Genomic DNA, 27,975 nt, shown 5'->3' on the forward strand with positions numbered 1-27,975 from the left:
ACGCAACAGTTATTAAGACAATGATCTCTGTAATGAACCTTGTCTCCTCAGAACAGAAATGTTCGGTTCTGTATAAAATGTGGCCAGATCTGGGTTAATTTTCTTACTGAAATTATGTATTTCTCATCTGCAGATATCTCTGAACATATTTGATTGCCTAACATATGTTTTTCTATAAATATATTTCTATTATTCATATTGACCCATTTCGTAGTAATAGTCATATGCCATGAAAATTAGTAATTGCAATTGTCAACTTAAATGATCTAACAGAAATTTACAAAAACAATTTATAATTTTTCTAATTGTATTATGAATAATGAAATCAATCTTATAAAACAACAGGAAGCTACAAGGTGTACAACTTTGCTTCCGCCATTTGCCGATAGGTGGCGACAACGGTAAGTAGCAGTTGAAAGAAACAGATCGCAGACATCAGGCAGTTAGCTTGGACCTCAGCCAACACAGCCACATTCAAACGTTAGCCAATTTGTGTCTGCATCGTAAAGTTGTTCTTGATTGAAAATGTCAGTTTACGAGCCTAATTCTCGTCATTTGCGGGAGGTGTTTCTGTTTTGTTTTAGTATGAAGAAATCAGCAGCAGTGTCTCATCAAATGCTCTCAAGTACATATGGTAAGGACGCTATCAGTGAAACAACGTGTCATAAGTGGTTTCAAAATTTCAAGAACGGTGATTTTAACGTCGTAGACTGGCATAATGGTGGAAGAGAGAATGTTTTCGAAGATGCAGAATTGGCGACATTGCTGAGTAAAGACTCGCGTCAAACCCAAGAAGAATTGGCACGATTAGTGGGAGTGACACAGCAAGCCATTTCAAAACGTCTCAAGGCTATGGGCATAATTCAGAAAGAAGGAACTTGGGTCCCGTGTGAGCTGAAACCAAGAGACATTGAACGGTGTTTGTGAACAGTTGCTTCAGAGGCAGAAACAGAAGGGATTTCTGCATCGCATTGTGACCAGGGACAAAAAAATGGGTTCATTACGATAACCCTAAACGCAAAAAATAATGGGTATATCCCGGCCATACTTCCACGTCTATGGCCAAACCAAATATTCACGACTACAAGATCATGCTCCGCATTTGGTGGGACCAGCTCGGTATCGTGTACTATGAGGTGTTAAAACAATGTGAAACAATCATAGGTACTCGTTATCGAACACAATTTGAGCAGAGCATTAAAAGACAAACGGCCGCAACACAGCGAGAGGCACGATAAAGCGTTTTTGCAGCACGACAATGCTCGATCCCACGTTGCAAAAGATGTCAAAACGTACTTGGAAACGGTAAAATGGGAAGTCCTACCCCACCCACCATATTCTCCAGACATTGCTCCCTCTGACTATCACCTGTTTAGATCAATGACTAACACTTCCGATCTCATGAAGAACTCACAACTTGGATCGATTCGTGGATTGCTTCAAAAGACGAACAATTTTTTTGACATGGGATTCGTACACTGCCCGGAAGATGGGAGAAAGTAGTGGCCAATGATGGAAAATACTTTGAATGATACATGTGTAACCATTTGTTTCAATAAAGTCTCAAATGTTGGGGAAAAAATGGCGGAAGCAAAGTTGTCTTCATATTGTTGAAATTTGCAGCGTTTGTTATTAACCATTAAGCCCATAAATCTTCACATAAATAAATATCTCCAGGAAACACTATATAAATTAAATCCGAAAACAGTTTCAATTAAGACAGTGATGTTAATACCAATTTGGAATACATCCTCTTGTAGAAGGCACTGGAAGCTGGGTTCATAATAAATATATCAATTTTTTGGAGCCAAGCACTTCAGATTGGTTTTAGTAGCTATTGAGTTTGGTACATAATGTTTTCTGTCCGACTCTCTTCTTTGTCTAGCTCAAGAAAGGTGCACAGTATATGTGTGAAAAGTGTTGTTGTAACATGTGTATCAAGACTATATAAATAAATGAAGAAAACTGTTAAGAGCAGCGTGATGTTCCAGCAACTTGCCATTTCAATAATCCTGGACAAAATCTTCTAATACGTTGTATATTAACAAAGGAGCCAACCCAGACACTGACACTGACTTTGCAAGATAAGTACCATTTATCTGCAAATCTAATGTTTCTGCTCTTACTAAATTATTTAAACGTTTTTCATACTATGAAGTAGTGAGTACAATGTACTAATTTTTGCTTCATTCTATATGGGCAATAGGTAAGGTAGGGCATTATGTCTCATATTTGAAAGGATGAAGATCCCTCTCTCCAGCCATCTTTAAAGTTACATTAGCAAGCTGAGCTTTTATTAGCGTAAAACGTAATTATAAGGAATGAAATAAATAAATAATTTGAGCCATAGATATAGTCCAAAGCTTTATAAATATTGTATGTAGCTGCTGGAAACATTTGAAGGTTTTTGATCATCATATCATTAGCAGAATAAGAAGCACCTTTTGTTTTTTAGAACTTGCCCAGATCAGACGTATTTTGGCACACTGCCATTAATACTGCATTATTTTATTAACACATTCATGAGTTGCAATCAAACAGCACTCGTAATTGGATAATTCTAGTCATAATATAAGAGTCGTAATTTAATTGTGTTTTGTTTCAGAATATACTGTTATTAGCCTACTAATCTATATATGTTTTATTTTGTATCTTTAGTCATTGTAAGATTGTTGGGTGACTTGGCATGGCAAAAGGTTCCGTACTTCTAAGCAAAAAGTTGTCCAGCTCGATCCACTGTCGTCTTCGGGTGCTGTCTTATTACAAAGTCCGATTTTGGTAAAAACACAGAGAGAAGGAACACGGTTAAAAGTACATGAATGCACATTTTACAAAAATGCCTTGCTCAAGTGCCGAGAGTTTGTATGATATTTAATATTCATTACTATACTTCACTGTATTGTCTGAATCCAGGTATGAACGAACTAAAATGAAACATCCTGACTTAGGTTTTCCATGACCAGTAAATCATTTAAGAGAAATGCTACACCAAAAATACTGCACAAAAATGTTCAAGAAGTGTCCAGTAAATCTGAAAAAATAACAAATTAAACATAATGAGCTTCGATTTTTATTTGGTAAACACACAAGCACTTGAATGCATCAGCAGGATATACACTTGCGTAAGAGAGAAAGGAACCGCATGCTGCAATGATTTTTGCCAGAACTAACCATCATTTTCATGGGCCTTTGTCCCACTTCAATGCGTGGTTGGCCTTGTTACTATGAATTTGGCGATGTTAGTGTCGGAGGGTGGTCGGATGCCCTCCCTGTCGCCACCCTGTATCCCCTGGGGCGGAATTAGTGTATCCCAGCTGTCTCCGTCTAGTGTACTTCCTGTCGCCACCCTGTATCCCCTGGGGTGGAATTAGTGTATCTCAGCTGTCTCCGTCTAGTGTAAGCCATGAACTAGTGTGAACATTTGCAAATGCCTGCGAGTAGTGTAACTGAGGCAGAACATGGGGACCAGCCCAGTATTCACCAAGTAGGATGTAGAAAACCACCTAAAAACTGCATCAGGCTGGCGAGCACACAGGCTCCTGTCATTAATCCGCCGGGTGGGTTCGAGGTGGGGCCGGCACGCCTACCCGAGTCTGGGAAGCAGTGCATTAGTGCCCTCGGCTAACCTGGTGGGTCTTTGTCAGAACTAACCAAAAATAAATAAATAAAACAACCAAAGAACTCGCTGAGATTCTGTTAAAATAGATTTGCTCTGCTTCTAGATATTTTTGACACTCCCACTAAGAGGGAATTTTTTTATAATGTATTGAGATGTCTCTCACATTTGTCCCAAATGCTTTGGATGTTCAGCCTTTCCCTTTATGTTTGAAGTGCCACCTTTGGTAGTGACTGTTGGTAAATCAGCCAGCTGCTCCTTGGGTGAAATATGTTCCAGTACAAATTCATCTGCTTTGTACATATTCAGCACAAAATAGTATCACACATCAATATTTATATGTCTGTGGTGAAATTCTTAGTTTTTAATAAACTTCAGTGGACTTAAATTGTCAATGTTTTACTTTGTTCTTATGTGATCAAGTAAAGCCATGTCATTGCACAAACTCTTTACTCACACAGTTTCTCTTGATTGAGTGCAATGTATTTGGCCCTCTTGTAGAGAGCACCACCACTCTTTGCTTTGTTGATCCCCATGTGTTACTGATTTCATCAACAACATATCAATTATCGATTTCCTAGTTTCCGCATCACCAGCATAGTTAGCATTGTTGTAACCCTGAAGGTGAATTTTTCCTTTTGTGAAGGAAAATAAGAATATTTTATTATCCTTTTCACAGCATTCCAATGAATCTTTTTATTTTCTCAGGACAGTGACTGGCATTGTTGACTGTGAAGGTAGTTTCCAGCTATGTTCCTACTGAGACATGCATTGGAATGCCTACAACATGCCTGTGTGGTAGACTAGACTTGTTCTTACGTGCATATTTGTGCATGCCAGCACAATCTGAAGATTATAACTGCTGGTAATGCTACTAGGTTAACAATCTCCATTCTTACTTGTCATTTCTCTAGAAACAGCACACATTTGTCATTTCTCTGGAAAAATGCACAATAACCTTTTGTGTTTTGGTTGTAACTAACAAAATATCTCTTACCAGCCTTTGAATCTCATGTTTGCCCCTTTTTTTAGGAACATAAACATAAATATCTTAAACAAAGGTTGTGAGGAATTTTAAGCTTGGTTTCTTCCCTAATCACTGTTCACATGGTGAAGTTACTTCTTTTCCACTTGTCCCAGTCCAGGTAAGTATGAAAGTTATGTAAGTCACACTTTCTGTCCACATTTCAGTTCATAACCTACTTGCATGCAAACAAGTCATGCCAGCTCAATAACTGTTCTATTTTCCTTTTCAATGGTTCCATTTTGTTGCGGGCTGTAGGGAATTGTTTTCTGATGCGAAATTCCATGCTAACCAGTCAGATAGGAAAACCCTTAATTATTAAACTATACTAAATTATTTGTTCTTAATGTCTTCACACCCCCACACAAATGTTTCTCACTCACTTTAAAGAAATTTCTCAAACATTCAGCTGTGTCTGATTTATTCTTGATGAAGTAATATAGTAGTAGTGTTAAATGTTTGGGAATCAAGCTGTGCAACCCTCTCCTGAAAGAAGTAGAAAATATTCAAGAACCAACAGAATTTTACAAAACTTTAAGAGTACTCCTAATAAGACATTACTTCTGCAGCACATAAGACTTTCTTGAATGTGATCTATCATAAGTTATGTATTTTGATTATCTTTCAAAACCTAACTTTTTTATTAGAAATAACCTATTGCCCATTAATGAACTTTTACTGTTTTATTATCACAAACATTATTATTCAAACTTATTCTTGTGTTATTATGAAGACATATGTAATATACCTTTAGTGTGATGCACACTATAAGAAACAGTGTTGTGTCTATATATGTTCACATATAATCTTTTTGACTTGGCCCATATCATGTTGTACACTTCTGTTCATTGAATGATTGAGTGTATCAATAAAGATTTACAGGTACACCATTATCCAGTGACTCTAAACACCTTTCAAAGTCAAGAAATATCATATTCCACCTATGGAGTCTTCTTGCATTTTTCCACACAAATCTGCATTCACAAGCTCACCTACTTGAGTTGATTTGGTATTACAGGACAAAAAGAGCAGTTTACACATTCTACCAATAATGTAGAATCATCACTTCTGGTCTTGAAAATTTATCCTGCCACCTGTAACAACCTATGCAACTTGCCTGGTATTCTGCTGTGCAGTTCCCTTGTGCCACAAAAAGAGGGGTTCACAATTTGACATAACCTTAAATTTAATTTTCAACAGTTTGTCGTGTCTCTCTTGCATTCCAAGACTTTCATCTAAAGAAAATTTACACATTTTATTGACTGATGTGCATAACTTTATAAACGACTCCACCCAAGAAGAACAAATTGTAGATTAACTCCAGCACATACAAAACCTTACTGATGTTCTCCTTCCATCCCTTTCCTGTGTAAGCTAGAAAATTAATATCTCCAGACATAGTGTCCATATGGGACTCCCTTTATGATTCCTTCCTTTCACTATAATTTTAAGGCTGCAACCACCTAGTGTATGCATCATTATCAGATGTTTCTTGAGGCAAATTATGTGTACCACTGCCAATAGCCCACGCACTGTGTGATTTTAACTTTAAGTGTGGTCTTGTCTGAAGAGTGAGGTGCCAAAGTAAGGTTGGTACCTTACATCGCAACCGCAAGAAAAGATAGCCACTGCAGGAAGCTGCATAAATGAAGGAGCGATAGCAGTGTAGCCACACCCAGAAACTTTTCGCTACAAGGCCACAATGAACCATCTTCATACAGCCAAGCACAGGACTGTTCAGCCCAATTTTCGATCATTGAGTAAGATGACAGGATTCTCTTCTTGTAGGCCAGCTATGTGATCAATGTATTAGGCTGACACACTATGTGAAAGTTACTGCTAAATGTACTCTCAGTGAGGGACTTGTAATTGGTCTGTATCCAGTGCTACATTAATGTTCAGAGACAGTTCTAAATATCCATGACATTCCTGTGGAAATGGCAGGCACAAAGGTAAGTGATTCTTCTTATCTGTGTTGTAATAAAGTGGACTAATATTTCATGTGTTACATTATCTGCTCAGACTCCTGGAACAAACCAAGAAACCCATTGTTGTATTTTCATCTGGTACAACATTAAGTATATTATAAACTTCCAACTTGTCCAATTTCATATGCTCTGAGCTCATTTATGTAGACGATCTCACCTTCCACCTTGAGATAAGTTATTTCTTTCTTCGAATATGGCCAGAAGACTAACACTGACAACTCTCAATTATACCCTGAGGTGACAAAAGGCATTGGACAGCACTATGCACATATACCGATGGCGATAGTATCACATACACAAGGCATAAAAGGCAGTGCATTGGCTGACATTTGTACTCAGGTGATTCTTGTGAAAAGGTTACCAATGTGATTATGGCCGCACTATGGGAATTAACCGACTTTGAACTCATAATAGTTGTTGGAGATTGACACATGGAGCATTCAATTTTGGAAATCGTTAGGTAATTCAGTATTCTAAGATACATATTGTCAAAAATAGTTCAAATGGCTCTGAGCACTATGGGACTCAACAGCTTAAGTCATAAGTCCCCTAGAACTTAGAACTACTTAAACCTAACTAACCTAAGGACATCACACACACCCATGCCCGAGGCAGGATTCGAACCTGCAACCATAGCAGTCCCACGGTTCCGGACTGCAGCGCCAGAACCGCTAGACCACCGCGGCCAGCTACATATTGTCAAGAGTGTTTTCTCACCACAGGCAATGCAGTGGCCAAGAGCTGTCACTTAATGACCAAGAGCAGTGGTGTCTGTGTAGTGTTGTCAGTGCTAACAGACAAGCAACACTCCATGAAATAACAACAGAAATCAATGTGGGATGTATGAAGAATGTATCCATTAAGACAATAAAGTGAAGTTTGGCGTTCATGGGCTATGGTAGCAGACAACCAATGCAAGTGCCTTTGCTAACAGTATGAGATTGCCTGCAGCACTTCGCTGGGCTCATGAGCACATCAGTTGGACCCTGGACGATTGGCAAACCATGACCTGGTCAGATGAATCCCAATTTCAGTTAGTAAGAACTGATGGTAGGGTTCAAGTGTGGCACAGACCCCATGAAACCATGGACCAAAGTTGTCAACAAAGTACTGTACAAGTTGGTGGTGCCTCCATAATGGTGTGGGCTGTGCTTACATGGAATGGACTATGTACTCTGGTCCAATTGAACCAATTGTTGACTGGAAATAGTTATGTTTGGATACTTGGAGACCATTTGTAGCCATTCATAGACTTCATGTACCCAAACAATTTTAATGGGTGATAATGTGCCATGTTACTGGGCCCTAATTGTTTGTGATTGATTTGAAAAACATTCTGGACCATTTGAGCAAATGATTTGGCTAACCAGGTCACCTGACATGAAACACATCAAACATTATGGGGGACAATCAAGAGATCAGTTTGTGCACAAAATGTAGCACCAACAACACTTTTCGTAATTGTGGATGGCTGTATAAGCAGCATGGCTCAGTATTTATGCAGGAAACTTCCAACCTCTATCTTACATTGAGTTGCTGCATTATACCAGACAAAAGACAGTCCGACACAATATTTGGAGGTATCCTGTGACTTTTGTCACCTCAGTGTACGTGAATTATTATTATAGTCCTATATTAACTTTTCACAAAATATTATTTCTTTTGCATTCCTCAGCCCATAATCTGTTAGAACCAATTATTTTTGTCGTATAATGCTATATCCAGAAACCAATACCTGCTGAGATGTGGCCTAATATGTCCTCCCATTCCCATCTGTTTGTTATGTAAAAAAAAAGACCCTATAAGCAGCGCTGGATTTGGTTACTACACATCATAACATGTCCTGCAGCCCTTATTCATGGTGAATCATGCAGTCTTTCAAATACACCTGGCTCCTTTCAAATTGCATCATGTGCATTTGTCACATGGTCCTGTAATGTCTCTACACTGACAATGAGTTGGACATACACCAATACCTTTAAATATCTCCATAGCCAGATCCAATAGATTTAGGTCTGGTGAATTGGGAGACCATGGTACAGGATCTAGTTGATCAATCCATCATCCATGAAACTTCGCACAATCCATAGAAAATAGAGTCGTGCCTCATCTTCCCTGATGCATGCTTGTGGTTACATCTTCATCTAAATCTACATCTGGTCTCTGCAAGCCACCTTACAATGTATGGAGAGGGTACTTTGTGTACCAGTATCGCTTCCTCCTTTTCCTGTTCCAGTCCCAAATGTGGGCAGAATGATTGTTAGTAAGTCGCTGTGTGGATCTGAATCTCTTTGATTTTGTCTTGATAGCCTTTTTGCAAGATATACATAGGAGGCATCAATATAGTGGTTGACTTTTCAAGGGGTTTATGTAACCTTAACGGTGGTCTGTTCACCATAGTGAGAGGATCACTATGAAATGCCACTAGAGACCATTTACTGCCCCCTGAGTAGAATAGAAAGAATAAGTACAATTAACACACCCTCTCATAACTAATTGTTGTTTACAGCGTTCAGGTAATTTACCCACATCTTCATCATTAGATAAATGTAAATATTATGTTAAATAATTACTGCAATGCATTATTTAACAAATTACATCCATATTCTGAGTTATAAAGGTTCTACAATGCGTTATTTAACAAGAAGTATCCTCTTGCAGAGACTTCAAATGTCTACCAATGCCATAGTGGGATATTTAAATAAATTTCACCAATGTTATTGGCCACAATCACGCTCATGCTGAGACTAAATGATAAAACAAATACCACAATACAATATTTAAACTTATAACTCTTCCTACTTTCAAAAACTTCGTCAGTGGGATGTCACTATAACAGTTTCTGTAGTAGACTTGCAAATAAAATTAAATCTGCACACACACACACACACACACACACACACACACAGCTTTACTAAATTCACAGTGTAAAAACAATTACCCTTATCACTGACATAAAAATAACGTCACAGTTTGCAGAAAAACAAGACATTACTAATTGGATACCTTAGTGAAGTCAGACACTAAAGGAATATTGTATACATACAAGTAACCGTTTGACAGTAGGAACATTTCTACACACCAATAAATTGCACATTAAACTACTTCCACACCACTAGATAGGAATGGTAGAGAAATACACTTTATTTAAAACTAAATAAGAAATAGATATGGAGACCTATATGTAAACATCTCAGCCCAAGTCTGCAGATCGGCTCACTGCCCACAGCATCGAGTGGACACTGCGTTGCTACAGATAGATACACAGGGAAGGAAAAACTTTGGATTCGAGCCATCACCACGCCAGTATAAGCAGTCGACAGGACCCAGTATGTAGACATGTGCCTCAGTCACCAGCAAGGGGCGAGAGAGAACAGTAGCTTAATGACCGTTAAACAATGAGATAGCAAGCACGGAAGACCAAGAACACTCCCATGCTGATAGCATCTATTATCGTACATCAGACGCTACTCGCTGGAAGCAGAGGTCTGAGAAAGCTGGTAGGATGCCACCAGTCGAAGCTGCCAACAGCAGAGTAGACTGCAAGCTGTATTAAACACTCCGAGTTTTTAATTTCGTATTTCCCTAAGTCTCTTGTTGACTAAAGTTCTGTACAGCATTTTTTTTGTTTTCTGTTTTATTAAACAGATTGTACTAAAAAGCGTTCTGGCACGTTTATGATGGCAGTTACACGTGAGCTATTTCATGGTGACAAGCGACCACTGTGATGGAGGCATTGAAAAATTTGCGTATTATTTATGGATGCGGTTGTAAACAACAGTCGTTGTATTACGTCATCCTATATGACCCGCCCCCAGCCTCTTGTTGGTTCCTACAAATTATTCCCAAATCTTATTACGTACTGAAGTTGAAATAGATAAAAAAATGTTTAATGGTTCCTCAGTAATACTGTGAACGATTGTGTTGCATTTTTCCATTTTCATTTCCTATTCACATGAGTAGGGTGATCCAGAGTAAAATTCCCTCGTTACACACTATTCTCATTGAGTTAGGTAAATGTGGTTACGAATTGGGAAAGGAAAAAACATAATGCATACATATATTTATAAGTTTACACACACATTTGCGTGGTATTAATTACCAATCATTTTGAGTGTGCTTACTTCCTAATAAATTCTTGTAACCGACAGTATTTGATGTAACCAGAGAAATTAATTTTCAGCAAAAACACTTGAACAGAACGCAGGAATGACTACTTTTCTAAATGCATCCATAAATTAGTGTAATATTGCAAAGGACTGTGGCATATGGCGTACACAGCGCCCAATGCATCGAAAAAACCAACTTGAAAATCGAAATAATTTCCTGAAACATATGCAGGTGACAAATAATTCTAGTTAACATTTCACAACAAAATTTAAAGACCACTTTTTCGAAGCCACGTAATTGTGCCCCATTGGCACGCGTAAGTTTGAAATTTGGCTCAAAAAGTTTCTACACCCTTCCTCTCTAATGTTGCAAAAGCGTGACGATCTGCAGCTTCATCCTCCAGCTCGGTGACGATTCAAACAGCAAGGTGTCGACACATGCGAAAAAAGACCACACCTTAGAAGTTTATGTAAGGTGGCTTAATGACGTCACATTGACACCAAATTCCACCGCAATTGTGCTCAGCGCCACCGCAGACGTGTCACACGACAGGAAGGGGAGGAGGAGATTAGTGTTTAACGTCCCGTCGACAACGAGGTCATTAGAGACGGAGCGGAAGCTCGGGTGAGGGAAGGATGGGGAAGGAAATCGGCCGTGCCCTTTCAAAGGAACCATCCCGGCATTTGCCTGAAGCGATTTAGGGAAATCACGGAAAACCTAAATCAGGATGGCCGGAGACGGGATTGGACCGTCGTCCTCCCGAATGCGAGTCCAGTGGGCTAACCACTGCGCCACCTCGCTCGGTAGCGAAAACGCCAGGAAGGTCCTCACACCCCCTCTTACAAAAATTACACGCATTTTCTTGACGCCTCTGCGATAGAGGTCAGAATCGCGACACTCAGCATTGAAATCACTCTGTTTTCGTATGGGTGGCCGAGGAAAACATTTCAGATAGACTGCCACACACAATCGAGGAGAAAAGGCCTCTGTGGTTGGCATAAAGACGTCAATGAAACCATCCCTTGCTTGGCACGAGGATTTCCACGTATTTCGCAGTCGAAAACAACAGTTCAAAGTTCGACGAGTAACAGGACGACAAATTTGGCCGCTGCTTTCACTCCCTGGGCATTTCAACCCTACTCTGTGGACATTGTGGGGCTGCAACCCCACTGAACGTGACTGCAATCCTCTGGAGTGTAGTGTGACTTCAATTTTTGCTGTGCTGTACAGGGTGGAACCACTAGGGACTGTTCAAAAAAAATTAGACGAAATTTGAACGTGATTTGAAAAAAGTATTTTTATGCTTTTACATCCCTCCTTTTCCGTGTCCTCCTGTAGCATGACCACAGGTGCAGTCGACATTAACACTTGTGTGAATAAGATGGCAGATTGTCCCTTGAAGACCACGTAGTTCAGAAACACCCTTGCTGCCACCCATGCACCTTAAGTAGACATGTTTCAAATGTATGGACAGAAACTTTGACAAAAGTTCAGTCTTGCTGCTTCTCTAGCGCCTGAAGGTAGGCAAACTCCACCTAAGAGTTTCAAAGGAGTTGTCTGTCTCTAAGGTATGCAAAAGCATAGATACACATTACAACTTCTGATCACGTTCAAATTTCGTCGAATGGTTTTTAACAGACCCTAGTGTTTTCACCCTGTATGACAGAGCAAAACTTACCGTCACGCTACACTCCAGAGGAGTGCAGTCACGTGCAGTGGGGTTGCAGGCCCACAATGCCCACAGAGTAGGGTTGAATTGCCCAAGGGGTGGAAGCAGCGACCAGATTTGTCAAGAACATCGCCCCGTTGCTTGTCGCACTTTTAACTGTTGTTTTCAAATGCAAAATACGTGGAAATCCTCGCACCAAGCAAAGGATAGTTTCCAGAATGAAATTTTCACTCTGCAGCGGAGTGAGCGGTAATATGAAACTTACTGGCAGATTAAAACTGCACGCCGGGTTGAGACTCGAACTAGGGACCTTTGCCTTTTGCGAGCAAGTGCTCTACCAACTGAGCTACGAAGAAGCTATGAGAACAGGTCGTGATTCGTGCTTCGGTAGCTCAGTTGGTAGAGCACTTGATCATGAAAGGCAAAGGCCCCGAGTTTGTCTCAGTCCAGCACACAGGAAGTTTCATATCAGTGCACACTTCGATGCAGAGTGAGGATTTCATTCTAAAAACGTCCCTCAGGCTGTGGCTAAGCAATGTCTCCACAATATCCTTTCTTCGAGAAGTGTTAGTCTTGCAAGGTTTGCAGGTGAGCTTGTGTGAAGTTTGGAAGGTAGGAGACGAGGTACTGGTGGAAGTGAAGCTTTGAGGACGGGTCTTGAGTTTTGTTTGGGTAGCTCAGTTGGTGGGGCACTTTCCAGAGAAAAGCAAAGGTCCCGAGTTCGAGTCTCGATCCGGCACACAGTTTTAATCTGCCACGAGGTTTTAAGGGATGGTTTCATTGACGCATTTATGCCAACCCTAGAGGCCTTTTCTCGTCGATTCTGTGTGGCAGTGTGTCTGAAATGTTTCCCTCGGCTACCCATACGAAAACAGCGTGATTTCAGCGCTGGGCGTCGCGTTTCTGATCTCCGTCGCAGAGGAGTTTAAAAAAAAAAAAGGAGGAATATGTCTCTGTCCCATTGTGCGACACGTCCACGGTGGCAGTAGGCAGAGTTGTGGTGAAATTTGGTGCTAATGTTACATCATTAATCCACCTTGCAGCTCAGATGAACTTCTGAGGTGTGACTTTTTTTTTGCATTAACAACACCTTGCTGTCTGAAACTTCGCTGAGCCTGAGGGTGATGTTGCAGGGAGCCACCATTTTCCATCTCTACAGAGAAAGGCTTTAGGCATCTTGGAGCCAAAATTCAAACCTATGCATTGCAATGGGAGACAGTTACTGGTGTTCGAAAAAGTGATCCTTTAATTCTGTTGTGCAGTGTAGGTAATTTATACAGGGTGTTTCAAAAAGACCGGTATATTTGAAACGGCAATAAAAACTAAACGAGCAGCGATAGAAATACACCGTTTGTTGCAATATGCTTGGGACAACAGTACATTTTCAGGCGGACAAACTTTCGAAATTACAGTAGTTACAATTTTCAACAACAGATGGTGCTGCAAGTGATGTGAAAGATATAGAAGACAACGCAGTCTGTGGGTGCGCCATTCTGTACGTCGTCTTTCTGCTGTAAGCATGTGCTGTTCACAACGTGCAAGTGTGCTGTAGACAACATGGTTTATTCCTTAGAACAGAGGATTTTTCTGGTGTTGGAATTCCACCGCCTAGAACACAGTGTTGTTGCAACAAGACGAAGTTTTCAACGGAGGTTTAATGTAACCGAAGGACCGAAAAGCGATACAATAAAGGATCTGTTTGAAAAATTTCAACGGACTGGGAACGTGACGGATGAACGTGCTGGAAAGGTAGGGCGACCGCATACGACAACCACAGAGGGCAACGCGCAGCTAGTGCAGCAGGTGATCCAACAGCAGCCTCGGGTTTCCGTTCGCCGTGTTGCAGCTGCGGTCCAAATGACGCCAACGTCCACGTATCGTCTCATGCGCCAGAGTTTACACCTCTATCCATACAAAATTCAAATGCGGCAACCCCTCAGCGCCACTACCATTGCTGCACGAGAGACATTCGCTAACGATATAGTGCACAGGATTGATGACGGCGATATGCATGTGGGCAGCATTTGATTTACTGACGAAGCTTATTTTTACCTGGATGGCTTCATCAATAAACAGAACTGGCGCATATGGGGAACCGAAAGCCCCATGTTGCAGTCCCATCGTCCCTGCATCCTCAAAAAGTACTGGTCTGGGCCGCCATTTCTTCCAAAGGAATCATTGGCCCATTTTTCAGATCCGAAACGATTACTGCATCACGCTATCTGGACATTCTTTGTGAATCTGTGGCGGTACAAACTGCTTTAGACGACACTGCGAACACCTCGTTGTTTATGCAAGATGGTGCCCGGCCACATCGCACGGCCGACGTCTTTAATTTCCTGAATGAATATTTCGATGATCGTGTGATTGCTTTGGGCTATCCGAAACATACAGGAGGCGGCGTGGATTGGCCTCCCTATTCGCCAGACATGAACCCCTGTGACTACTTTCTGTGGGGACACTTGAAAGACCAGGTGTACCGCCAGAATCCAGAAACAATTGAACAGCTGAAGCAGTACATCTCATCTGCATGTGAAGCCATTCCGCCAGACACGTTGTCAAAGGTTTCGGGTAATTTCATTCAGAGACTACGCCATATTATTGCTACGCATGGTGGATATGTGGAAAATATCGTACTATAGAGTTTCCCAGACCGCAGCGCCATCTATTGTTGAAAATTGTAACTACTGTAATTTCGAAAGTTTGTCTACCTGAAAATGTACTGTTGTCCCAAGCATATTGCAACAAACGGTGTATTTCTATCGCTGCTCGTTTAGTTTTTATTGCCGTTTCAAATATACCGGTCATTTTTGAAACACCCTGTAGCTGCTAGCGTTTCCAGCGGCTTATTACCAAGATTGTAATGGGACTGCGACACATTTCCCCATATACTGATGAGTGTTTGCATTGACAGGGCAGTAAGGAATACGTACAAATATGGACGATATGTAAAATACAGCCGGCCGCGGTGGCCGTGCGGTTCTGGCGCTGCAGTCCGGAACCGCGGGACTGCTACGGTCGCAGGTTCGAATCCTGCCTCGGGCATGGGTGTGTGTGATGTCCTTAGGTTAGTTAGATTTGAGTAGTTCTAAGTTCTAGGGGACTTATGACCTAAGATGTTGAGTCTCATAGTGCTCAGAGCCATTTGAACCTTTTTTTGTGTGTAAAATACAGAAAAAATGTAGAAAGTCGGTTTGATGAGCTAATAACGAACCAAGATCCTGATAACTGCATTGTGGTGGGAGTCCTCTTAGGCTACTACCAACCTATGGACCCATAAAACTCACCCATAAGAGCCATAAAAATTGATGGAAGCTATAGTTCAGCTGGTAAGTTGGTACATTGTAAAGAAAAAGAAAAAAAGATTGATAGTTTTACTTTATGCACATTAATTTACATAATACTTTTTACATGAGGGACATAAAAAATAAGTTTTTTTGGATCTTCTGCATTAGAGATACACATTTATAGTTCCCTTTAGACAATAAAAGTTGCGGTCAACGTGAGTATCGCCCATAAATGTACTAAGTCATGGATGTCTTCACTGAATCGACAGCCACGTGGCAGCGCTGGTTCTGATGTTTAACAACTAGCACAGAGTAACAAATACTCCCTTGCTGCAATGTGGAACTGGCTGAATATTAACTCTTTTTGAGTACAAAAGCATATATGTAGCACTACTGTCATTCTGCAGTAATAAGAGCACATGAATGTTGTATGACAAGGGATCCAGAAAATATTTTGCGTGTGCTAGACAACCCAAGTATGGATCGTGGCCAGAAGCAAACCACCTGTACAGCTGTAACACATTACTTCTTCCCACATATGTCTCTCAGTGTAAAAATCGAGGAAAGTAGAAGTAATGTAGAGGTTTACCCACAATCACTCTATAGGTTCATTGCCGAGGTTTCTTTCCCTTTCAAATCTGTGGAATTATTATATTTAAGGAGCATTTATTTTGGTAGAGTGGTAAACAAGGTAGAAAATATTTACACTGTCTTCAACACTGTTTAATATTTGGCAAACCGCTGACTGGGGTCGAATCCTTGGTAGTTTGCCAAATGAACCAATTTTGTAGATTCTCTCTGTCTTGATGGAGGGATCCAAATCACTGCTTGGTAGGCTAAGCAATAAGGGCATAAATATTCTTGTATATTTATACAGAGCATACTGAAGTGATATGGCGCAGAGTGGTGCATGGAGACACTGTGTGGTGCCAGACAAACAGCCAGAAGTTCCAAAATAGTTTTATTAGAGCTCCCTGCCGTGGTTCAGACAGGCAACAGCAGTTTGGTTTAGGTGTCCAGCGTCTTCATGTGTGAGTGTGTGTGTCATCCAGCAATGATCACAGAGTGTAGTGTCAGCCGAGCAGTGGTGGGTGATGCAACTGCCGCTATCAGTGATGACTCCAGTCCCAGCGACCAGCTACAGCATTGAGTGTGTTGTACTGAGTGAGGTGCTGCAGTGGTTAGTACACTGGACTTGCATTTGGGAGGACGAAGGTTTAAACCCGTGTATGGCAATCCTGATTTAGGTTTTCTGTGATTTCCCTAAGTTGCTTCAGGCAAATGCCATGATGGTTCCTTTGAAGGACCATTGCCGATTTTCTTACCCATCTTTCTCTAATCTGAGCTTGTGCTCCATCTCTAATGACCTCATTGTCGATGGGATGTTAAACACTAATCTCCTCCTCATCCTCCTGCACCTCCTTGACGAGTGTGTTGACATGAGTCATGCCCTCAGCATGGTGCAGCAGATGACAAGCAGGTGACGTAACAGCCATGGTCCACCACTCTGCGATGATGACTGACAGTTCGCAGCTCGTGGTCGTGCGGTAGCGTTCTCGCTTCCCACGCCCGGGTTCGATTCCCGGCAGGGTCAGGGATTTTCTCTGCCTCGTTATGACTGGGTGTTGTGTGCTGTCCTTAGGTTAGTTAGGTTTAAGTAGTTCTAAGTTCTAGGGGACTGATGACCATAGCTGTTAAGTCCCATAGTGCTCAGAGCCATTTGAACCATTTTGATGACTGACAAATTGCTTCCCAATGCTAATGGTGACCCAATGGGACGCCAGCACCAGCTTCTGTGGTTTCAGTGCAGACTGCACTGTCACAGAGTTGAACCATGGCCCATGAAAGCAGTCCAGAAAGTACCCCAAGCATCATAGCACCGTGGTTGTAGAACCTCCAATGCTAACATGAGTAACTCTAGTACAAAATGGCTAGGTATTTATATGCTTTTGGACTTTACTTGCTTCGACTTTGCTGTGCCTTGTGGCATGTATCCTAAACACTTCTATGGTGGCCAGTGTGGAAAGGCTTCCGGCTTCTTCTGATAAGCTACGACTGTGTCAGCTGTTAATACATTTCACCTGGCCAGTTCAACTCTCAACACTGCAGTAACTGTGCTATAGCTATATTTTGTAAGGCATAAAATCAGCACTTCTGCGCTAGCGCTGGCGCAATCTACTTCCTTCTGTGCGCATTTCTGACAAAATATGGTTGGTGTGCTACATTGCCCTCCTCTTTAACAAGACCTACTGCCTTGGGTCGCCTGTTATTCTTATGCAACCTAAAGTGACAAATTCTCTGTGGGGTGCCCCAGATGATCTGGTCTGATTTTTCACAAGACTACTTTCATCACTGCATTCTCGTATGCACTACTTATCCTAAGTTCTGTCAATTTCTTTAGCTTAACTTAGTTATAGTTCCCTGTACTACCTCCTAGACTATGGGGATCCAGTCCAGTGGAATCTGAACAGTGGCTGGGTCCGAATTTCGTCTTGTGTTTCGCCTTTTGTAAACAAGGTCCAACCTCAGCAGAGTGTCATTGCAGTACATGTTATAATTATGGACAATGTTGTAATTCTTCAGTTTTTTCTGGCGTATTTGTTGAATGAACAGTCCATGGGCGCAACTGCCGGTCCACAGTGTCCAACAGGCACAATATTTCGGCGATCAGACTTGTCGCCATTGTCAGGTGCATTGATGAACTGAGATCCTGAGGGCACACAGCTGACTTATATCTCCTCCCAGCGCAAGTCGTTTTCTGTGCATTGCACGCTTGAGGGCATGTGATGGCAGTCACAGAGACACTTACATCGGTGTCTTGACAGCAGCAATGTAGTTGTTTCCTCTGCACTGGTTGTCAGATCGTTATGTTTGCTGAGCATCTTCTTAATTAGACCCAGTGCTGATTCCCAAGCAAAGTTGTGGTTAATAAGACTATTCCTGACGCGAACTTTGATGACCTCTCTAACAACACTGTCCCAGTGTTTGGAAGTCTGCAATAAAATCCTGGTATGTTCATATTCCATCGCATGATTCTCTGACAAACAGTGCACTGAAACTGCCAATGGTGTTCTTGGCATCAATCTTTGATGGTGCACAGTCTCTGTCTAATAAACGTCTTGTCACATTGGCATGGAATCTGATATATCCTGCTCTGCTGCACACTGAGGTCGTCTTTTACACTACCCAGTAATGCTTGTGTTTTATTGGGTATGCAAAAGACAGTTCTTACATGGTGCTTTTTCCATATACACCCAACTATTCCAATAGTGCACTAGAGAATGATATAAAAGCTGTGGCCACCTCTTCCACTGTGATTTCATTCATCTCCACAAGTTGTACTGTATTGGTGGGGTGAAGGGCACACTTTATCTGCCATTCTGAGCATCTGTATTTTAGGAATATAGTTCTGATATTTTCCACTTCCTCAGGTAGACTCTCTGCGTCTGATGTGGTGTGTGCCCTGTATACTAGTGTTTTTAGTACCCCATTTCTCTGAGCAGAGTGGTGTCAACTATGTGCGTGGAAATACAAGTTAGTGTCGTTTTCTTCCGATACACATTGTGGCCCAGGGTGCCGTCGGTTCTTCTCTTGACCATGACGTCAGGAATGGTAGTCTCCCTTCTTCTGCAGTCAGCATAGTGGATTTGAAGTTAGGATATACTGAGTTCAAATGTACAAGGAAGTCAAGGATTTTGTCCTTTCCATGGGGCTACATGATGAATATGTCATCCACATATAGGAAAAAGCAAGTGGGTTTCCATTTGGATGATGTCATGGCCTCTTCCTCGAAGTGCTCCAAATACGCAACCACTGGTGAGAGTGGACTGCCCATTATGACTCTCTCCATTACGACTCTCTCCGTTTGGTCATAGTACTCTCTGTTAAATTGAAAATAAGTGGAGTTCCCGACATCTGAAGAGGTCCTTGGTCTTCTTATCAAATTTCTGACCTAAAGGCTTTAGTGAGACATGCTGGTAAATAAAGAAATGATATCAAAGCTCACCATGAGTTCTGAGTCCCGAGGTGTTTCGCAAAATCCACAAAATTGCGGATGTGATGTGGGCATTTACACACATAAGGACTTAGTATCTCTGTCAGGTATTTTGTCAGCAAATATGTAGGGGCTCTGATGTTGCTGAAAATGGGGCATGACAGCAACCCATCTTTGTGGAGCTTTGGGAGTTCATAATGTCATGGGGGTACAGGTCCTTGTGCCATAAAGTTCATGATAACCCTCTCTGGTAACTCTGGTTCCTCTGAGAAGTGCCCTGGTCTTGTTCTCCTCCTTCCTGCAAGAGTCATATTTTAGCAAACTCTACGTCTTACAAATGTAGTCCTTGTGGGAGAGAACGACAGAACTATATGTTTGCTGACAAAAGGCCAGGCTGAGATACTGTAGTAAGTCCAAATGCTGGTAAATGTCAACATCACATCTGCAGTTCTGTGGATTTTCTGAAACGCCCCAACAACTTCAGGCTGAAAGACTCAGCTATCATAGTGATCTTTGACATTGTTTCATTTTCACCTAAATGCCTCTATGTAAGTTACTAAAATTAATTGGTCAGAAATTTGACGAAAAGACCAACGACCTTTGGGAACGTTAGCATCAATTGCCAAAGAAAGAAACTCACATTCTTATCTCTGATAGTCAACAGCAGTAATTGACTTCGCTCTGTGGCTTGAGTGTGGTATGTCATGTACATTTTTACATATCGAGTTTCTTTAAAATAAAGTGTGTTGTGTAGTCTGTACCACTGTGTCGTCTATCATTCTCTACCACTATGTACCAGAGTTCTACATTGGTGACTCCCAACTACTGCATCACGCCGTATAAACTCAATTTACTAGTGAGCCATTTACCGCTCAACGAAAACTCAGCCATTATAGCACTCCGCTGCTACGTATTTTGTGCAAACTGACAGTAATTTTCCTGCTGCCTTGTTTTACGCGCAACACTGCGACACGGGACATTTATGTGCAATGTATCAGACTGTAATTGAACCTGAAGCATTAACATGACTGTGCAGTGTACCAATTGTCCATTGCATCTGCGGTGTTCCACCCTTCACCAGTGTGCAAGAGATGGATCATTTGGACTTGGAATATGTAACTGACATGTTTGGTGCTTCACTATGTCGCATCTAACAATGTCTAAGGGACTTAAATACAGATATGAAGTGTTATTACAGTGCCAGACGGAGACTCACTATCCAACTAGTTAGACAGCGTGCCCTTACCGACACCACTGGATGAACTGTACCACGTTCGGACTGTAAAGGCTTTCACAATTGTGGCTTTCAGCCAATTGAACTGCGCTGAGATATTATTTTATGCTCTACTATTTCGTACAATCGACAATGTGTAACCAACTCCAACAATAACAGCAGCCATCTTGCCTCGCCACGACTTCCATTCGCCTCGCAATGGCCGGAACCCAAACTCGCACGAATTCAACTATCACCAAACATGCACACTCGTCACCACTCCATCCCAGCTGGTTGTTGTATTACGACAATGCCTGACTGCCACTGAAGGAGCCGGCATTCACTCCCACCATGGCATTCAGCTGTTATGTTAAGCCTCCATCCGAAAGACATTGAGACAATGCAATACGGCCCAGTCACTGCCTTGCGAGGGGATAATGCTTCCCTACAGCAGCTGCTGGACAATGAAACAACTTGTCTTGTGACAGACACCAATCTCCTGCCACGCATCACATCGTACTGCAACATTTGCGCCACCTGAAGAACAATGTTACTGCACTGAAAAAAAAAAAAAGTTCCACCAGCATACCACAGTTCCACCGACATTTAGTGGGCAACTTATTGCACACAAGAAGCCATCTGTGCAACATCTGTTCCCTCCTGAACAACAGCAACAGCTATGTGATGAAGTCATGGTATATAATTTGCTGATTTCAAGCAGTCCTCTCTCACAACAGATGACAACAACAGTGAAAGGCATGGCACCTGCAGCCCCTGTCGCAGTTATGACTTCTCAACCTGATGACTCATACCCCACGATCTCCACAGGGGTGACTGGTCCGATGCACTCCTATGGATGCTGCTGATGCTGCTGGGTGTCCACATGGTGCATAAGAAAGACCTCAATACCTTACTAGCCGAGGTTTCGTACAGCGAGACGCTGTCTCTCCCCAATGATTTCGTCTCTTCCGGTTGCCCACCCTCGCCAGAGAACGCTTCCTCCTCCCCCCCCCCCCTCCCCGGCCATCGCCTCTACATCACGCTCCATCACCTTTACTCTGTGCTCTATTACCTCTGCACAGTGCTGTGCACTACAGTTGTGGCAGGGGAAGGGGGGGCAAGGGGGGTTTTGTGGGAATGTTGCATAGCTGGCCAGAGAAAACGACTCGAATTTTTATCTCTGACAGTCGATGGTCACGATTGAGCTCGCTCTGTGCTCGAGTGTGTTATGTCATTTATCCTTGTATTATCGAGTTTCTATAAAATGAAGTGTTTTGTGTACTCCATACCACTCTGTCGTCTATTATTCGCTATCACTATGTACCAGAGTTCTACAGACGTTTTCAGGCAAGTCGTAACCTCCATGTATTTTCAGTTTCACGGAACATACTATGAGCAAATGGAGGTAGTCGTAATGGGCAGCCTGCTCTCGCTATTGATTGCTAATTTCTGTATGGAGCACTTCGAGGAAAAGGCCCAGACGTCGCGAAAATGGGAACATACCTGCATTTTTCCGTTATTTGGATTTCACGTTCGTCATTTGGCCCCATGGAAGGAACAAACTCCTTGACTCCCTTGTACATCTGAACTCCATAATCCTAATATCAAATTCACTGTGGAGACTGAAGAAGAAGGAAGACAACCATTCCTGGCGTCATGTTCAAGAGAAGAACTGTAGTGTGCCTTGGGCCACAGCATGTATCGGAACAAAACGCACACCGTCCTGTATTTGCACAAAGATACCTGCCACCACCCTGCACATATGAGTACAGTACTAACAATACTAGTATACAGAGGACACACCATCTCAGATGCAGAGAGTCTGCCCCAGGAACTGGAACACATCAGAATTGTGTACCCAAAAAACGGATACTCAGAATGGTAGATTAAGCATGCTCTTCACCCTACTACTACAGTACAACTTGTGGAGACGGATTAAATCACGTAGGAAGAGGTAGCCACAGCCTTTATACCGTTCACCAGTGCGCTATTGGGAATGTTGGGCGCAAACTGAAAAGGCACCACGTAAGGACTGTCTTTTATCCACCCAACAAAATACCATCATTATTGGGGAGTGTCAAAGATGACCTAGGCTTGCAGAAGGCTATAGTATATCAGGTTCCACGCCACGTGGCAAGATAAATATTGGACAGATACTGTGCACCATCAGAGATTAATACTGGGAACGCCAGTGGCACACCCAACTAATGTGCCCCAACAAGTTGGCTGGTTGTCAGAGAAATATGCAATGGGATACGAACATACCACTGTTTTATCTCAGGCTTCCAAGTACTGGGACACTATCGTTAGAGAGAACGTCTATCTTCGAACCAGGGATAATCTTATGAATCAGCAAGGCTTGGGAGCTACACTGGACCAATAAGAGACGCTCAGCAAACATAACAATCTGGCGACCAGGGTTAATAGAGGAACTATATCGACACTGTCACAGACGCTGACGCAAGTGTCTATGCAGCTGCTCTCGTGTGCCCTAAGGAAAAGACGACACAGGAAACGACTTGCAGTGGGATGGGATACATGTGATCCACGCGCTTTCTAGTGCCGAGTTCAACAATGTACCTGATGATGGCGACACGTCTAATTACCGAAATATTGTACCGGATGGACACTTTGGACTGCCAGTACACCCGTGGACTGTTTAATCATGGACAATAATGTTCCTCTTTGGTACTGATTCTTTCTGTACTGATCCACTTGCTGTATCAATGTGTTGATAGAGACTCATCCCTCTTGCACGTTAATGAGTTTGCCTAACTCTGGTCCTAAAGTCTGGTTCACCATAGTCAAATTCGCAGCTGGTAACACTTAGATATGTACTTTGGTCAATACATTCAACATTGTGAAATATTCAGACAGTTTATTCCTGAAAGTAGACGAAAAGCTGGCCTCACTGTTTCACACGTTTATTAATAATAGCTCTAAACTGTTTGCTGTCATGAGCTTCCCCTGTTTGAAACAACTGGCAGCTACTATCGCTTTATTATGCCTCAACCTGTTGGAAGTATAACTCAGGCCTAGCCACCTGCTTTTTGCAACTTTCTTTGATTTCTGACTCAGTTATAACGTCATTGAGCAGCGTTTCTGACCTTCTCTCACTACCTTGTTCAAACAAGTGGTAACCTCACCTCTGTTACACTTCTTCAACTCTGCTTCTTCCATTTACACATGCCTCTCTTTTCCTCTTCAGTTAATAACAGCTGTTGCACCCTGACAAACTTCTTCAGCATCTCCAACTTACTGGGACTACGTAAAGTACTATGTAACACTGATACTATGACTGATTTTCTGCAACTTGAAAGGAAACTGAAATATACACCTTTGCTCCATAGGTCCTTGCTCTCACCATGACTAGGTTAAAATAGAAAGACAAGTTTTTCTGGCTAGGTTCCAAGACCAACTTTACTTTTGGTGGTAGCTCTTTTTTCACTTTCTGTAGCCTCTCCAAGTACTGATCTGGTGACAAAAAGTTTACTCTCAGTCATCTCAGCACAGCGTCCCACAGTTCTGACACCTCTCGTCATGCTTTCCACATACTATTCTCCAAGTGCTGCAACCCCTTCATTACCACTAATTCCCTATTCAATACTTCTACTGTGGTGTATAACCTCATAATGATCCAGTACACCGGTTCTTCTATAGTTTTTGCATGGCTCATTACTCCCCAGTCAACTGGCATAATAACCAAGTAGTGTTTGAAACATCTTTCCTCAAACTTGCAATTTGCATGGTGTGCCACTCACTTGTTGCCTTGTTTCCTTTTACCCACTAATTTATTCCTTCCACCATTTGTTCATCCTTTGTATGTCCTCCTCATCAGTTTCTTAAACACAGTTGTCAGACGTTGGCCCCCTCACATTGATCCAGTCTCTCCCCCATTATGCATAGGGTTCAATCGCCTGAACCTGCATAATCTTATCCCTCAGCTTCTCATAAGTCCCATCTATCCTCATACATACCCTTGTAACTCCTTTAAGCACTCTGTCACTGCTGGCCGGAGTGGCCGTGCGGTTCTAGGTGCTACAGTCTGGAACCGAGCGACCGCTAGGTCGCAGGTTCGAATCCTGCCTCGGGCATGGATGTGTGTGATGTTCTTAGGTTAGTTAGGTTTAATTAGTTCTGAGTTCTAGGCGACTGATGATCTCAGAAGTTAAGTCGCATAGTGCTCGGAGCCATTTGAACTCTGTCACTCTCTGTACCCTGCTGGAAACTGTCGAATTCTTACAATAGTTGTTTCACCTTGTTCTGCATTTCACATGTATTAAATACCATCTGTATCACCTGGCAGTGGCTGGTGATCACCACATCTTCTTACATCATGAACAGAGCTCCTCATTCCAACTTCTGGGTCTGCAATGCTTCTCCTCCAGTGATGATCAGTAGCATGGCTGTGGTCTGCACCATCTTGTTTCCTGACGAACCTGTCTTAAGTCAGGAATACTCATTATCGTAGCCTCCACCTGTAGTCCCCTGCCGCCCCACAGCAGTTCATCTCACCTACACTGTACCTTATATTACACGCATACCTAAAAACCACAAAACGTAGAACTACTCTCATCTCCTAGGCATTGGCACATATGAACTTCTTTTCATTGGTTTATCCAAAACTTCTTGTTCTCTCTTCTGCACCTTCGCAGTCCAAGTCTATAATTCCTGGAATAACTTCAGGACTCCCTCAAAATGGTTCCAAACATCCCACATATACATTTGTCATACTTGTCAGCCACTGAATCTTGATGTTCACTGGTGATGTAGTTACAACTTGATATGATCATTGATACCTCGAAAAACAGTTTTCAGCTTCCCTTTGATAGTTGATAACATCATCTGTTAGCCAACATTGTATTGTGGCATTCTTGCTGTATGACTCTCAGCTTCCTCTTGCTTTTGCGCCCTGGTATTAGCCTTGTGCACCATGCTCAATATTACTTACCTTACTACTCTTATGAACTTTTTAACAGATTCTCCTGTCTTATCCTTCTTGTTTTTTAACATGTTGAATGGCAATGGCATCTTATGACCATATACTACCTCATAAGTGACAATTCTGTGTTCGTGTGCTGCTTTGTGTTCCACACTGAGACCACATGTCTTAAAATACCATTTGGGATAGTGTGTGTCACATAGTATCCTAGCATCTTCCCCATAGTTCTGTGTACTTGCTCTGTTCTTCCATGAGCTTGGGGATACGTCTACATCTACATCTACATTTATACTCCGCAAGCCACCCAACGGTGTGTGGTCGAAGGTACTTCACGTGCCACTGTCATTACCTCCCTTTCCTGTTCCAGTCGCGTATGGTTCGCGGGAAGAATGACTGCTGGAAAGCCTCCGTGCGCGCTTGAATCTCTCTAATTTTACATTCGTGATCTCCTTGGGAGCTATAAGTAGGGGGAACCAATATATTCGATACCTCATCCAGAAACGCACCCTCTCGAAACCTGGACAGCAAGCTATACCGCGATGCAGAGCGCTTCTCTTGCAGAGTCTGCCACTTGAGTTTGCTAAACATCTCCATAACGCTATCACGCTTACCAAATAACACTGTGACGAAACGCGCCGCTCTTCTTTGGATCTTATCTATTTCCTCTGTCAACCCGACCTGGTACAGATCCCAAACTGATGAACAATACTCAAGTATAGGTCGAACGAGCGTTTTGTAAGCCACCTCCTTTGTTGATGGACTACATTTTCTAAGGACTCTCCCAATGAATCTCAACCTGGCACAAGCCTTATCAACAATTAATTTTATATGATCATTCCGCTTCAAATGATTCCGTACGCATACTCCCAGATATTTTACAGAAGTAACTGCTACCAGTGTTTGTTCCGCATCATATAATCATACAATAAAAGATCCTTCTTTCTATGTACTCGCAATACATTACATTTGTCTATGTTAAGGGTCAGTTGCCACTCCCTGCACCAAGTGCCTATCCGCTGCAGATCTTCCTGCATTTCGCTACAATTTTCTAATGCTTCAACCTCTCTGTATACTACAGCATCATCCGCGAAAAGCCGCATGGAACTTCCGACACTATCTACTAGGTCATTTATGTATACTGTGAAAAGCAATGGCCCCATAACATTCCCCTGTGGCACGCCAGAGGTTACTTTAACGTCTGTAGACGTCTCTCCATTGAGAATAACATGCTGTGTTCTGTTTGCTAAAAACTCTTCAATCCAGCCAAACAGCTGGTCTGATATTCCGTAGGCTCTTACTTTGTTTATCAGGCGACAGTGCAGAACTGTATCGAACGCCTTCCGGAAGTCGAGGAAAATGGCATCTACCTGGGAGCCTGTATCTAATATTTTCTGGGTCTCATGAACAAATGAAGCGAATTGGGTCTCACACGATCGCTGTTTCCGGAATCCATGTTGATTCCTACAGAGTAGATTCTGGGTTTCCAGAAACGACATGATACGCGAGCAAGAAACATGTTATAAAATTCTACAACATATCGATGTTAGAGATATAGGCCTATAGTTTTGCGCATCTGCTCGACGACCCTTCTTGAAAAGTGGGACTACCTGTGCTCCTTTCCAATCATGTGGAACCTTCCGTTCCTCTAGAGACTTGCGGTACACGGCTGTTAGAAGCGGGCAAGTTCTTTCGCGTACTCTGTGTAGAATCGAATTGGTATCCCGTCAGGTCCAGTGGACTTTCCTCTGTTGAGTGATTTCAGTTGCTTTTCTATTCCTTGGACACTTATTTCAATGACAGTCATTTTTTCGTTCGTACGAGGATTTAGAGAAGGAACTGCAGTGCAGTCTTCCTCTGTGAAACAGCTTTTTAAAAAGGTGTTTAGTATTTCAGCTTTACGCATGTCATCCTCTGTTTCAATGCCGTTATCATCCCAGAGTGTCTGGATATGCTGTTTCGTTCCACTTACTGACTTAACGTAAGACCAGAACTTCCTAGGATTTTGTGTCAAGTCGGTACACAGAATTTTACTTTCGAATTCACTGAACGCTTCACGCATAGCCTTCCTTACGTTAACTTTGACATCGTTTAGCTTCTGTTTGTCTGAGAGGTTTTGGCTGCGTTTAAATTTG

The sequence above is a fragment of the Schistocerca cancellata genome, chromosome 4 (genome assembly GCF_023864275.1).
Source record: "Schistocerca cancellata isolate TAMUIC-IGC-003103 chromosome 4, iqSchCanc2.1, whole genome shotgun sequence".
In the NCBI taxonomy this organism is placed as follows: domain Eukaryota; kingdom Metazoa; phylum Arthropoda; class Insecta; order Orthoptera; family Acrididae; genus Schistocerca; species Schistocerca cancellata.